General features: G+C 52.7%; 1 long non-coding RNA gene across 6 annotated transcripts; it reads left to right on the top strand.

The window, feature by feature from the left end:
• Nucleotides 1–45: 45 nt before the first annotated feature.
• On the top strand, nucleotides 46–9,953 carry LOC132695168 (uncharacterized). 6 transcript variants are annotated; one of them, XR_009617784.3, is made up of 4 exons: nucleotides 46–578; nucleotides 882–1,342; nucleotides 1,713–1,934; nucleotides 2,287–9,953. It is a non-coding gene; the product is annotated as an uncharacterized LOC132695168 (long non-coding RNA). The 6 variants fall into 6 exon arrangements; XR_009617785.3 differs by having other exon boundaries at nucleotides 882–1,934; nucleotides 2,287–2,408; nucleotides 3,294–9,953; XR_009617781.3 differs by having other exon boundaries at nucleotides 882–1,934; nucleotides 2,287–2,686; nucleotides 3,294–9,953.
• Nucleotides 9,954–11,353: the final 1,400 nt, after the last annotated feature.

Raw genomic sequence — 11,353 nt, 5'->3', positions numbered from 1 at the left:
CGCTTGGCTCCCCCGTCCGGCCGGAGGTCCCGGAGGAGGAGGTGGCCGGGACCTGCTGGGACCTGCTAGGGCGGGTGGGGGCGGGGCGGCGAGGAGAGGTCAAGGCCCCGACAGGCCGCCTACGGGCTTGTGCTTTTCGATCCGGCCGCCTCGAGGGGCTTGGGATTCCGGGAGCTCCGGGGGTCTAGGGGCCCGGAGTCCCAGGAACTCCAGAGTTCTTGGGTGGGGGGGGGGGGGGCCGGGGGCCTCGGAAGGTCTCAGGGTCTTGGGGATCTCAGGGGCCGGGGAACTCCAGGACTCTGGGGTTCTAGAGGGCCCAGGGCGGTCTCAGGGCGGGGTGTTTGCCTCAGGATCCCGGAGGATTCGGGGCACCGTGGTCGTGGCCCGCTGGCGTGGGCTCCCCAGGAACGGACGCCCTGGTTTTGCGTTTTCTGCGGCCTACACCGACTCTGGACTTGTGAATACAGCGAAATCTTAATGAATGAGTAACGCGACAGCAGAGTCGTCCGCGGGGTGGGGGCTACCAATCTCCCCACCCCGGCCCCGGCCCCGCCCCCGGTCTGCGAAGCCAGACCCCGGTCTGTGTTCCCAGCCTCCCCGCCCCCCAGAGGCTCCCCGGGTGTCTGATCCCTGCCTCCTGGGCTCCTACTCCCCCCGCCCCCAGCCAGCCTCAACTGTCAACCTCTCTCTGATGCCTTGGCCATCGCTTTCTGTCTTCCCAACTGCTTCCCATCTGCTTAAAACCCTCCTGTCTCCATTCCCCGGACATCTCTCATTGCCTCTTCTGTTGGCTAATTTACCTGCCTGCCTCCCCGCCCAGCTTGTCCTCAGGATTTTGCCCTCCAGCCCTTGCTCTTCCTCCCTGAAGTCTCTCTTTTAAGGTCCCCTGACGGTTGCCTTGCATGGATTCCTCTGAAAAAACAGATATTTCCAGTCCCAACTTCTCTCTCAATGCCAGTCTGACATTTCCAATCAATTGTGAAATGCCCACCTGTGTGATTTCAGATGTGTCAAACCGGGCATTTCTGAAAATCAAAAACTCGTCTTCTCCCTGTAAGTAGACCTATCCTCACGCTGCCATGCCAGAGGGCAGCCTGCGCCCTGACTCCCCTGCAGACTGCAGAAAAAGGACTTGCTAAGTCCCAAGAACACAGGGCAGAGAAGACAAAGCCTGATCCAAGGCAGAGGGTTGCAATTAGCCCCACAAAGTGCATTAGGAACATCAAGGGGGGGCCGGTGGAGACAAGCCCTCTGGCGTCTGACAGACGAGAAAGTTGATAAGGGAGGTGCATCTGGACACTTACTACTGTAACTTCTGCTAACAGTGTGGTGACTCCCTCAGGTAACACATGTCGTGGTAAGCCTATGGACTTGTGACCATGTGCTGAGCACTATTCGAAGCGCTTAACTACGTATTAACTCACTTAATTCCTACAACCCCACAAGGCGGGTGGGTAAACCAAGGCACAGGAAGCTGCTCACTAGCCTGTGGTCAAACAGTTAACGGTGGCAGAGTTGGGTTTGAACCCAGGTGGCCTGGCCCAGCATTTTTGTTCTTGACCATTAGCTGTTCTGCTTCTCCGTCACCTTCTCAGATCCTTTCAACAAGTCCTGTTGTTGTTACAGAAACTTCCTATGTTCTGAAGTTGAAAATAATTTTGAATCACGATTCTCTCAGTTATTAACTATAATGCCCTTTTTTGTGTTATCAGGAGGTTAGATAAATATGCCTCCTATGTCTCCGTGGCACTTGCACAGAAAGCCTCTGGGATAATCAGGACTCTGTGGCCACAGTCACCTGCTGAACTGCTGGACAGCCCCGCAGAGCTCTGCTGGTGCCCTTCCTCTCCCTCGGGTGCCCGTGAGTTCCCTCAGCCCCTCCCGTCGCCCTCACGCTTACGTGGCCGGATCCTCCTTGAAAATCCAATATTTAGGTAAGTCCAACCAATCCTTGGCTTCAGACAGACAACTATCCTTTCTTGAACTCCTTCCTCCCTCTAGGCAAAAATCGAACAACTTCTTACATTTCTACAGGTCATTAACGTTTACAAAGTGCTATACTTTTTAGTATCAGCAGTATTCCCAACAACTTTGTGGTGTGGGGTTAACATAGGATTACAGGTTTGCTTCTCCCCAAAATCACGTGGCTCTAAGTGGCAAACAGGATGGGACCCCACTGGCCTGTAAATGCAATCATTATATATAGACAGTATATGGAGGGGACAGAACTGTTTAAAATGGTAATAATAATATAAAGTCAATATACGTGATGTTGGTTTTACACAGAACAGTTGAAGCCTACTTGGTCACGTAGAACAGAAGAGGAACCGTTCTTTGAAAGAAACCCAAAACAGGACTCTTGACAAAGAGCAAATACATTAACATGTGTGTCAGAAAAGAAATGTGAGGTAATTTTGTAAATCTTATCAGTAAAAAACTGACAGGCCTTTCATATTTTTACTGTTCTCTCATGAATTTGGAATCATATTTGCCAAAAAAAACAATAAACACTTGCCATGGTGAAGAGTCCAAGGCCTCAAGTCCCCCCCCCCCCCACCCCAGCTCTGCCCTGTACAAGCTGCATGTGCTGTGGTGGGTGAGTCAGCTCCACGGAGCCCTGGCCCCTCTTTGCCAAGTGGAGAAATCATGTCCACCCCCAAAGGATTGTTTACAGTGATTAGTTAAGGTATGTGCACAAAAGCATAAGGCATAAAGTAAGAGATGTTAATATGAGGGCTGACTTTAATATAATTTTATATGAAAACTTTATTGGGTCAGCACAAGGTAATGTACTTCATTGCCATGAAGTATATTAAATGTTAGATATCTTTTTTTTTAATGTTTATTTTTTGAGAGAGACAGAGGGTGAGCGAGGGAGGGACAGAGGGAGAGGGAGACACAGAATCCGAGGCAGGCTCCAGGCTCCGAGCTGTCAGCACAGAGCCCGACACGGAGTTCGAACTCACAAGCTGTGAGATCATGACCTGAGCTGAAGTCGGACACTTAACTGACTAAGCCACCTAGGCGTCCCACTTTTTCTTTTTTTAATGTTTAGTTATATTAGGAGAGAGAGACAGAGACAGAGAGAGAGAGACAGAGAGAGAGAGGGAGTGGGGGAAGGGCAGAGAGAGAGGGAGATGCAGAATCCAAAGAAGGCTCCAGGCTCTGAGCTGTCAGCACAGAACTTGACACGGGGCTTGAACCCATGTACCGTGAAATCATGACACGATCCGAAGTCGGACACTTAACTGATTGAACCAGCCAAGTGTATTAAATGCCAGATTTCTTACCAGAGATACTCGGCTCCCACGTGTGGCAATGAAATCATCCCTCCGAGCGCGTCGTCATGCACACTCTGAGTTCTTTGCTAGCTTTGTAAGGGACAAGAACCAGCACATGAACAGAAGAGACGTATGGAACACCCTCCGGTCATCGTGCGTCTATGGGTGTGACGTTGGGGGAGGGGCTGTGGGAAAACGAGGCCACTCGCAGGAGCTGCGCAGCCGGGAGGCGTGTCTGAACGCCCAAGCCCCGCGGTCCGGAGCCGCACAGCCGGGAGGAGGTGCCCAGCATCGCACACCACCTGCGTGGTGATGAGAATCATCGTCCTTCCCTTTGCACCTGCCCTTTGCCTGGCTCAGCGTGGCTTCCTGGGGACAGGTGTGTGTCCCGAAGCACTAAGAGGCTGCTGGTGTCTGGGGGCCCTTTTAGAGGAGATTCGGAAAAGCCACCTGCAGCGAAGGCAGGTCACCAATTCTTGAGCTGATTTCCACCGTGTTTGAAGATGTCTGGTGACTCGGGCTCCTCAGAGGGTGAGCCTCGTGGCGGAAGTAAGCCTTGGCTGTGGCGAAGGACCCTCAAGGGTGCCCTGCGGTGCTTTCCGGCGACTTCCCCCGGTCGGGGTCCGTCACGGCAACAGGCTGTCTTCCATGCCTGTTGTGCGGAATTGGTCTTCTCTGTTGTACTTTCTTGTTGCTGTGATTGTCACAGATGAAAAGTACGTTTTGCAGCAGAATCTGTGCCTGGGGAATGTGATCAAACTTCTTGCCTAAAAGGAGCCTTTGTGTGGGTGTTCGTACTTCGCCTTGCGTAGCTGTGCGGTATGAGTGTTAGGACCCTGCCCGTCCGTGAACACTTCTGATCCACTGTCCACAGGCCGGTGGCTTGGCGCAAGCCTGCTGTGCGGTCACCTTTCGCTCACTGAGTCACCATCACGGGACCTTGACCACCTACCTGCCCCTCCCGTGCACCTCGTCGCAGTGCTTGCTGATGGGGCTGCCGTTTGCTGTTCCGGACCGGCCCGGCCACACCTTCACACAGCGGGACGTGTCCGCCCTGCGGTGCGGAGCCGCCTCCTTCCTCCCGCGCTCGCCCACAGTGTTTGCCCTACGAGTTCCTTCTTTCAAGGAACGGTCGGTTAGGTTCGTCTTTCGGAGTCCGGGGCTGTTAGGGCACCGGTGGCCGGCAGAGGCCTGGCTTAACCCGACGGCCCAAGGACTCTGCAGCAACTCACTACTCATCCTCATCCGGAGAACATCTGGTTCCGTGCCACAACTTCCCAGCTAGAAGTCACTTGTTCACACGTTTCAGATACGAAATGTAAAAACCAAGACCCTTATTAGGATGCGCTACGGCACAGCGATCGTGGCCCATTGTGTCGGAGTCTCGAAAACGGCCACAGGGTATGTCTGGGGATACCCAGGAGCCCCCATCCTGTGTGGGAGCGGCATTCCCAAACTTTTGGGGAACGTGGCCTGACAAGGCTGGTAAAGCTGCAGACCGTGCGTGAATGCGGGGAGAGTCAGAATGCCTTCTCCGCCTTTCTGATGGAGGCCGAGGGAGCCAGAAGGGAGCACAGATTCAAGATGCGGCTGCCACAACCCGGTGTTAGAAACACATTTGCCCACAGTGTCAACCCCACACGTCACCAGCACCACTTTGTAGTGAGGTATGTATTGTCATCTGTCGTCTTGGTCTTGGCCACAATTCGCCTCCCTGTGGAAGTGATGTGCTGTAAGAGAATCCGAAAAACCAAAACGCAGAGCCCCACCAGACTTCAGGCGGTGGACCAGATCTGGACGACGAGGGGAAATACTTTGTGATGCCCCAGTGTGAATAATAGGACACGAGTCACAGAGGATTGTGTCTTTCCCCCTGTACGCATCCGCTGCTTGCCTGAGGCAATGGAGATCATGTGTTGCTTGTGACCACCCAGTGGTTCAGATCCAGCCCCTATGACCTCTGGGGGGCTCTCCACGCTGGTGTGAGAATGACAGCACCTGTAAGTAGGGTGTGAGCTGACGGAAAGCAGTGTGCTGTGACCACAGCCCAGGACACACGTTACAGGTGACCAGAGGCAATTGTTCGAATTTCTCAGCAAGGCCCCTGGTGCAGCCAGCCGGTCCAGCTAACGTCACCCTCCTGAGACCCAGGTCTCGAGGGTTGTTCCCACCCCGTGCGTGCTCCCCAGTGGAGCCCGAAGGCCAGCCTGCGGCCAGCGCCCCTGACTCCTTGCAGTCAGGAACCTCCTTCTGAGCACCAGGGGAGCGTCGGCTCTTCTGGCTTTGACCTGTGAGGCTCTCCTACCACCAGGCGATGCAGCCTCCTTGTGACAACAGAATCACTGTGGATGACGTCCACTCACCCACAACTGAAACTCGCGCTACCAGGAGGCCGCGGGGCTTGGTGGCTGGCCAGTAGACTGCATAAATACAAGACTCCACGTGGCTCGGCTTCACGCCAAATGTCAGAAAGGGAAGGCCAGTGTGCCCCCCAACTCTTGGGCTTGGGGAGTGTGCACGGAGTGAGACCAAGAGGGCAATGAGTGAAGGCAGTGTGGAACAGGACGGTCTTTCCCTTCTGTGTGACTCCTGCCAAGACCCACACGGTGGATGGCGAGTCCCCGAGGGTGGAGCGCATGGGAACCACCTCTCAGCCGGATGCGGGGCTGATGTCCCTTCCACCCTCCAAAGGAGAGCCAGATGGCCACATTCATTCCTCTTGCTACACTCTTGCTCCAGGTCAGCACGAGGGGCCGCGAATGCCGCTCACTTGTGTGGGGAGGTGGGCGCCCTTGGCCACCGGGTGAGTGGAAACTGTCCTCGGATCAGCTGTGGCCACGGCCACACTAGGATCCCACCCTCGCCCACACTTTTGACGGGGCGACTTTTGATTGCTGCATTAGGCAACGCTTTGTGGTAAACATCAGGGTTGTCACCAGGAAGTGTGCCACATTATGCTTATGACTTTAAACAACCCAGTTTTCAAATCTACTTTGGAATCTGAGTGAACGTGAACTAGTCCACGTCTCCAAGGTGAGCCGGTGCCAAACACTTCTCCGGGTTGGAGACACTTCCCAAGCTTCCCTGTGGGCCTGTTCTTTGGACTCTTGTCAGCAGCTCCCCCAACTCTGCTAATGAGGTTTCTGATATTGTTGGACTGTTCCAGAACATTCCATCTCAGAAACGCTGGCAAGCCTCCTGGCACCGAGAAAGATGCTGCTTGTGAGTGACTGTCAGCCTCGGCTCTGCATCTGGAGAACCTGGTTATCTTGGGCTCTGTCCCCCTAAAAACCCTCCAGACTCTTTTCTGCAGCTACCTCGAATCTCATTCCACCCAGTGCTCACTGCACAGAAATCAGACTCTGAACTTGCCAGGCTCCTGAGTCTGGGTGGAGTCTGGAGATGGGTCGGGTCTGGGTTTCCCATTCTGCAGAGCCCGCCGGACTCGCCTCGCCCAGGCAGTGCTGCGCCCCGAAGCCTCTTCCAGGCCTGGCGCCCTCCCCCAGCTCCCCCATCCTACGGCAGGTGCTGCCCGGCAGAGTTGTGGCTGCCGGGGACCGAGCAGGGGGACACGAGCCGGCACCCAGGCGGCTGCTCCCGGAAGCTGGCAGAAGCATGCTGCTGCCCATGTAGACGCCTCCTGGCATGGAAGGGCTGGGCCAGCGCCGGAGATGGGAGTTCACGCCTCTGTGCGGGTGCTTAACCTTTCCTGCCTGTTGACTTAGGAGCAAAGCCAGTCAGGAAATAGGCCCAAGAGCCAGAGGGCACCCAGCCCACGTCAACTCAGTACCGACCGAGCACCCATTGTGCTCACCCCTGACATCCTACACTGCGCAAATGTCCCCAGCAGCAGGGGATTTGGGCCACAGAGTGAAAACCCGCAGCGGTGTGAATCTGTGTTCTCCACATCTCATACCTGCCAATACCTATATTTTCAGAATAGATTTTTGAAGAGCAAACAACCGTGTATCACAGAGTAAGATGTACACCCCAACCCAAGGATCTTAAAGCAAACACGGTGAGTGAAATAAGGAAGTTACAGGCAGGGCACGAAGGGCAGTCTCCAGAAGAGGGGGCTCAGGTGGGGTGAGACCTGGGTGAGGGGTCCCAGACACCTCCCAGCACGGTTCCTGGCAGCAGCTGGGCTGTGACGATGGTGCTCTCACTGGCTGGTCTCACACGGCTGCGTTTTAGTTCTCATGTCCAGGCCACCTCCTACCAAAACTGGAGCAGAGTTGGTTATATATATATATATATATATATATATATATATATATATATTTTAGTTTATTTTGAGACAGAGAGAAAGGGTGCACACAAGTTGGGGAGGGGCAGAGAGAGAGAGAGAGAGAGAGAGAGAGAGTATCCCAAGCAGGCTCCACGCTGTCAGCACAGAGCCCGACGTGGGGACTGAAACACGAACTGTGAGATCATGAGCTGAGCAAAAATCAAGATTCCGGCACTCAACCGACTGAGCCCCCTGGCGCTCCCCCCTTTTACTTTCTAGAGAAGCAGTTACCAGATCACTCAGAATTTGATGTGGCTTGCATTATATCCCTGCGGGACAGCATGGGCCCAGATCCTTCAGGCCAGGACTCCTAGGGACCTCTGGTTGACTTCTGCCTCCCTCCTGGCCCCACCCCTGCCTAGGCTCCTCCTGGTCCAGGAGCACTGGTGAGTGTCCTGCCCTGGCCTGCCCAGGCCCTGTCCACCTGCCCTCCTTGCACTGATTGCACACAGTACTGTGGTGGTTTGGGCGCCATCTGCCTGGTACCCACTGGCTCCTTGAAGGACGGACAGTAGCTGATTCACAGGCCCAGCTCTGTGTTTGTGTCAATCAACCAACTTTCACCGCCGGGAGGAGGGAGGTAACAGGGACCTGACTGTGAAGACTGGGCACCTGAGTAACTTGCTTTTTCCGACAGTCCTCATTTATATCAGTGCTCACAGTTGTGACAGCTGGGCAGTCATTGGATGTGAATGGGCAGGTCCTCACTAGATTCTTTCCAAGGGCTCCCCTCTGGGTACCATGCCTGCAAGGTTGCAGGTGCCAGCACTCAGCCTGCCGCCCTAGTGCCTGGTGAGCGTCCGGGGCAGACACTTGGGCCTCGCTGGCTGTGGTGCGCTGGGAAGCTAAGTGTGCTTGCTGGAGACGGGGGCGGGGGGGGGGGGGTCGGACATGGACGAGGTCCTAGTAGCTCTGTTATGTGTCAGGGGCGGGGCTGTGGGGATGGAGGGCCATCTGCCATCTTGTAACCCTGCGACCACCCCGCACACCTGACTGTGGGTCACTCAGACCCCTGTTCCTTCTCCCCCCTTGCCCACCTGGGACTGTCGAAGCACCTGCGCCCATGTGCACCGTGCACATGACATTGGAGTTTGTTCTTGGTCTGTCTGTGCATCTGTTCATCTGAGGTTCTGACTCCGAGGCCAGGAGGCCAGGAGGCCAGGAGCTGGGGCTGGAACGAGACACCGCTCCCCACCCCTCCCCCTCGGCAGCTGCAGAGCCTTGGTGAATTGTTTGCTTCACTGAACCTCAATGTTCTCTTCGAGAAACTGGAGATAATGAAAGCACGTACTGAGGCAGGAAGAAAACTGTCTCCAAAGACATCCATGTCCTAGTCCTCAGAACCTGTGAGTGCTACCTTCTGTCATGGAAAGGGATGTGATTATGGGCATGGAGCCTTGAGATGGGGAGAGTGCTCTCGATCATCTGGTCCCCTTCTAATTATGCCCGTTCTTAAAAGTGGGGACTCTTTCCCCACTGTGTCACAGAGACATGTGGCCACAGAGGGAGGGTCTGAGAAATGACACGCCGCTATCTTAGAAGATGGAGGAAGGGACGTGAGCCAAGGAATGTGGAAGCTTCTAGAAGTTAGAGAAGTCAAGGAACAAATCCCCCAAGTCAGCTTATAAATCCGGGGCAATGTCCGTGCTTTGTATTTCAGTATACCTCACAGTAGCTAGAATGGTGCTGGAGCCATAAACTAATAAAATTTAGAGATTTAGAACTGGAAAGGATCTCTCCAATGATTTTGTTCTACCACGATAAGCAATGTGTTGATCACAGATGGATGGCTGGTGGAGAGATAGATGGGTAAGTGGATGAGTGCTTGCGTAGATAGATGGATGGGTGCGTGGGTGGATGAGTGGATGGACGAAATAGCTAGCAGCCTAAAATGAGGTTTTGAGATATTTGTGGGATTTCTAAATGATTTCAATCCTTTCATCAGAGTTCAACCTGTCTCTTTTCCTCTCTTTGTAAGCCATACATAATAGAAAAGTTGACTGAGTTAACTCTAACCTGAGTTAAATATTGATCCTTGAGAACTCCGTGTTGAATAAGACCAAAACATCTATGGTCATTTACATGTAACACTCAGATATCATGTATCCTTCAGGTTCATTAAATGCATCAGAATGCACTAGATCCCAAAAGGGGAGGTAAAGAGTGAGGAGGTTTCCAGGTTTCTGGAGATGCACAGATTCACCTATAATTCATCTGTCACGTGGAACATTGGCGACAGAAGGGAGAGGTTGAGAAACTTTGGGTGGTTCAGGATTTATTCATAGGTTTGGCACACTAGAAGACATGATGATCAAAAATATGGCCCTTAAAATACAAATGCCATGGGTTCTCAAAATAGTGGAAATGGAATCATTAATATTGAACCACAAGAGAACCAAACAAACCGATTCTCCTAATTTCTGTTACTTCTGTGAGTTGTTACTACTCCTCTGGCCTTGCCCCCATTCCTAAATTGGATCTTTCATGACCTCAGATCAAGTCTGTCACTGTGAACACTACTGTCTTCAGAAAGCAGTCCAGGGTGCGGGCCTCCCACAAGGCAGTCACCGAGGACAGGGGCCTCCTTGTAGCCCTGCTACAGACTTGTCGCTGGCACAGCCCCCTCCCAACAGATGTTGGTCGAGTTCATGAACTAATCAGTTACATATTGTTATTTAGCCAGTTTCCATCTTCGCATTGGGACAGACCTCAAGCCCAGAGATGGTATGAGACTTGACACAGCTAGTTAATGGCAAACCACAGCTGGAATCCATGTCTGTTCATAACTATGCCAACACTTTTCCACCTTAAGATACTCCAGAGAGGGGGCTCGTCCTCTCCTGTGGAATGAGGCCAGGGCCCCGTGGGGTCTCATTGGACCATAAGGCTTCCTGTTCCCAAGTATTGGAGGAGTCTCTGGTTTATTAAAATCATCGGAGTCATTCAAGTTCCTGTTCCATTTATAGCCCAGCCATCAGATGAGCTGTGGTGGCCCTATTTCTGTCCCAGGCTCTTCGTGTCAGGGCTGGCTTCTTTGGGGTCATGGAACAGGATTTCCATTCCAGACTTGCACCACATAGCCCCAAGGATGGATGGCAGGTGGCTCAGAGCTCAAGTTTCCAACTGAGACGCATCCATTCAACACGTGTTTATTTCATACTAACATGCTGGGCACTGCTGTAGGCTCTGGGGCACAGAAGTGAGCAAATCAGAAGCCCACACAATGGAATACTACACAGCCATGAAAAAGAATAAAATCTTGCCATTAGAAAGAACATGGATAGAGCTAGAGGGTGTTAGGCTAAGTGAAGTAAGTCAGACAGAGAAGGAAAAATACCCTATGATTCCACTTATATCTGGAATCTAACAAACAAAGCAAGACAAAATGAAAAACAGAAAGAAGCTCATAAATACAGAGAACAAATAGGGGTCTGCCAGAGAAGAGAGGGTTAGGAAATAGACGAACTAGGTGAAGGAGATTAAGAGGTGCGAACATCCACTTATAAAATAAGTAAGTCAGGGGATGAAAAGTACATAGCATAGGGAATATCGTAGGGAAAAAAAATCCTGCAACTTTAATGAATTCATTTATCAGTGCTAATAGTTTTTTGGTGGAATCTTTAGGGTTTTCAATATGGAGTATTGTGTCACCTGCAAAGAGTGAAAGTTTTGCTCCTTCCTTGCTGATGTGAATGCCTTAATTTCTCCATCTTGTCTGACTGCCGTGGCTGGGATTTCCACTACCACATTGAATAAAAGTGGTGAAAGTGGACATCCCTGTCTC

The sequence above is a fragment of the Panthera onca genome, chromosome B4, assembly GCF_046562875.1.
Source record: "Panthera onca isolate mPanOnc1 chromosome B4, mPanOnc1 haplotype 2, whole genome shotgun sequence".
Lineage (NCBI taxonomy): Eukaryota > Metazoa > Chordata > Mammalia > Carnivora > Felidae > Panthera > Panthera onca.
Note: the sequence above shows the minus strand (reverse complement) of the source record. Positions and strands in the feature narration are given on the sequence as shown.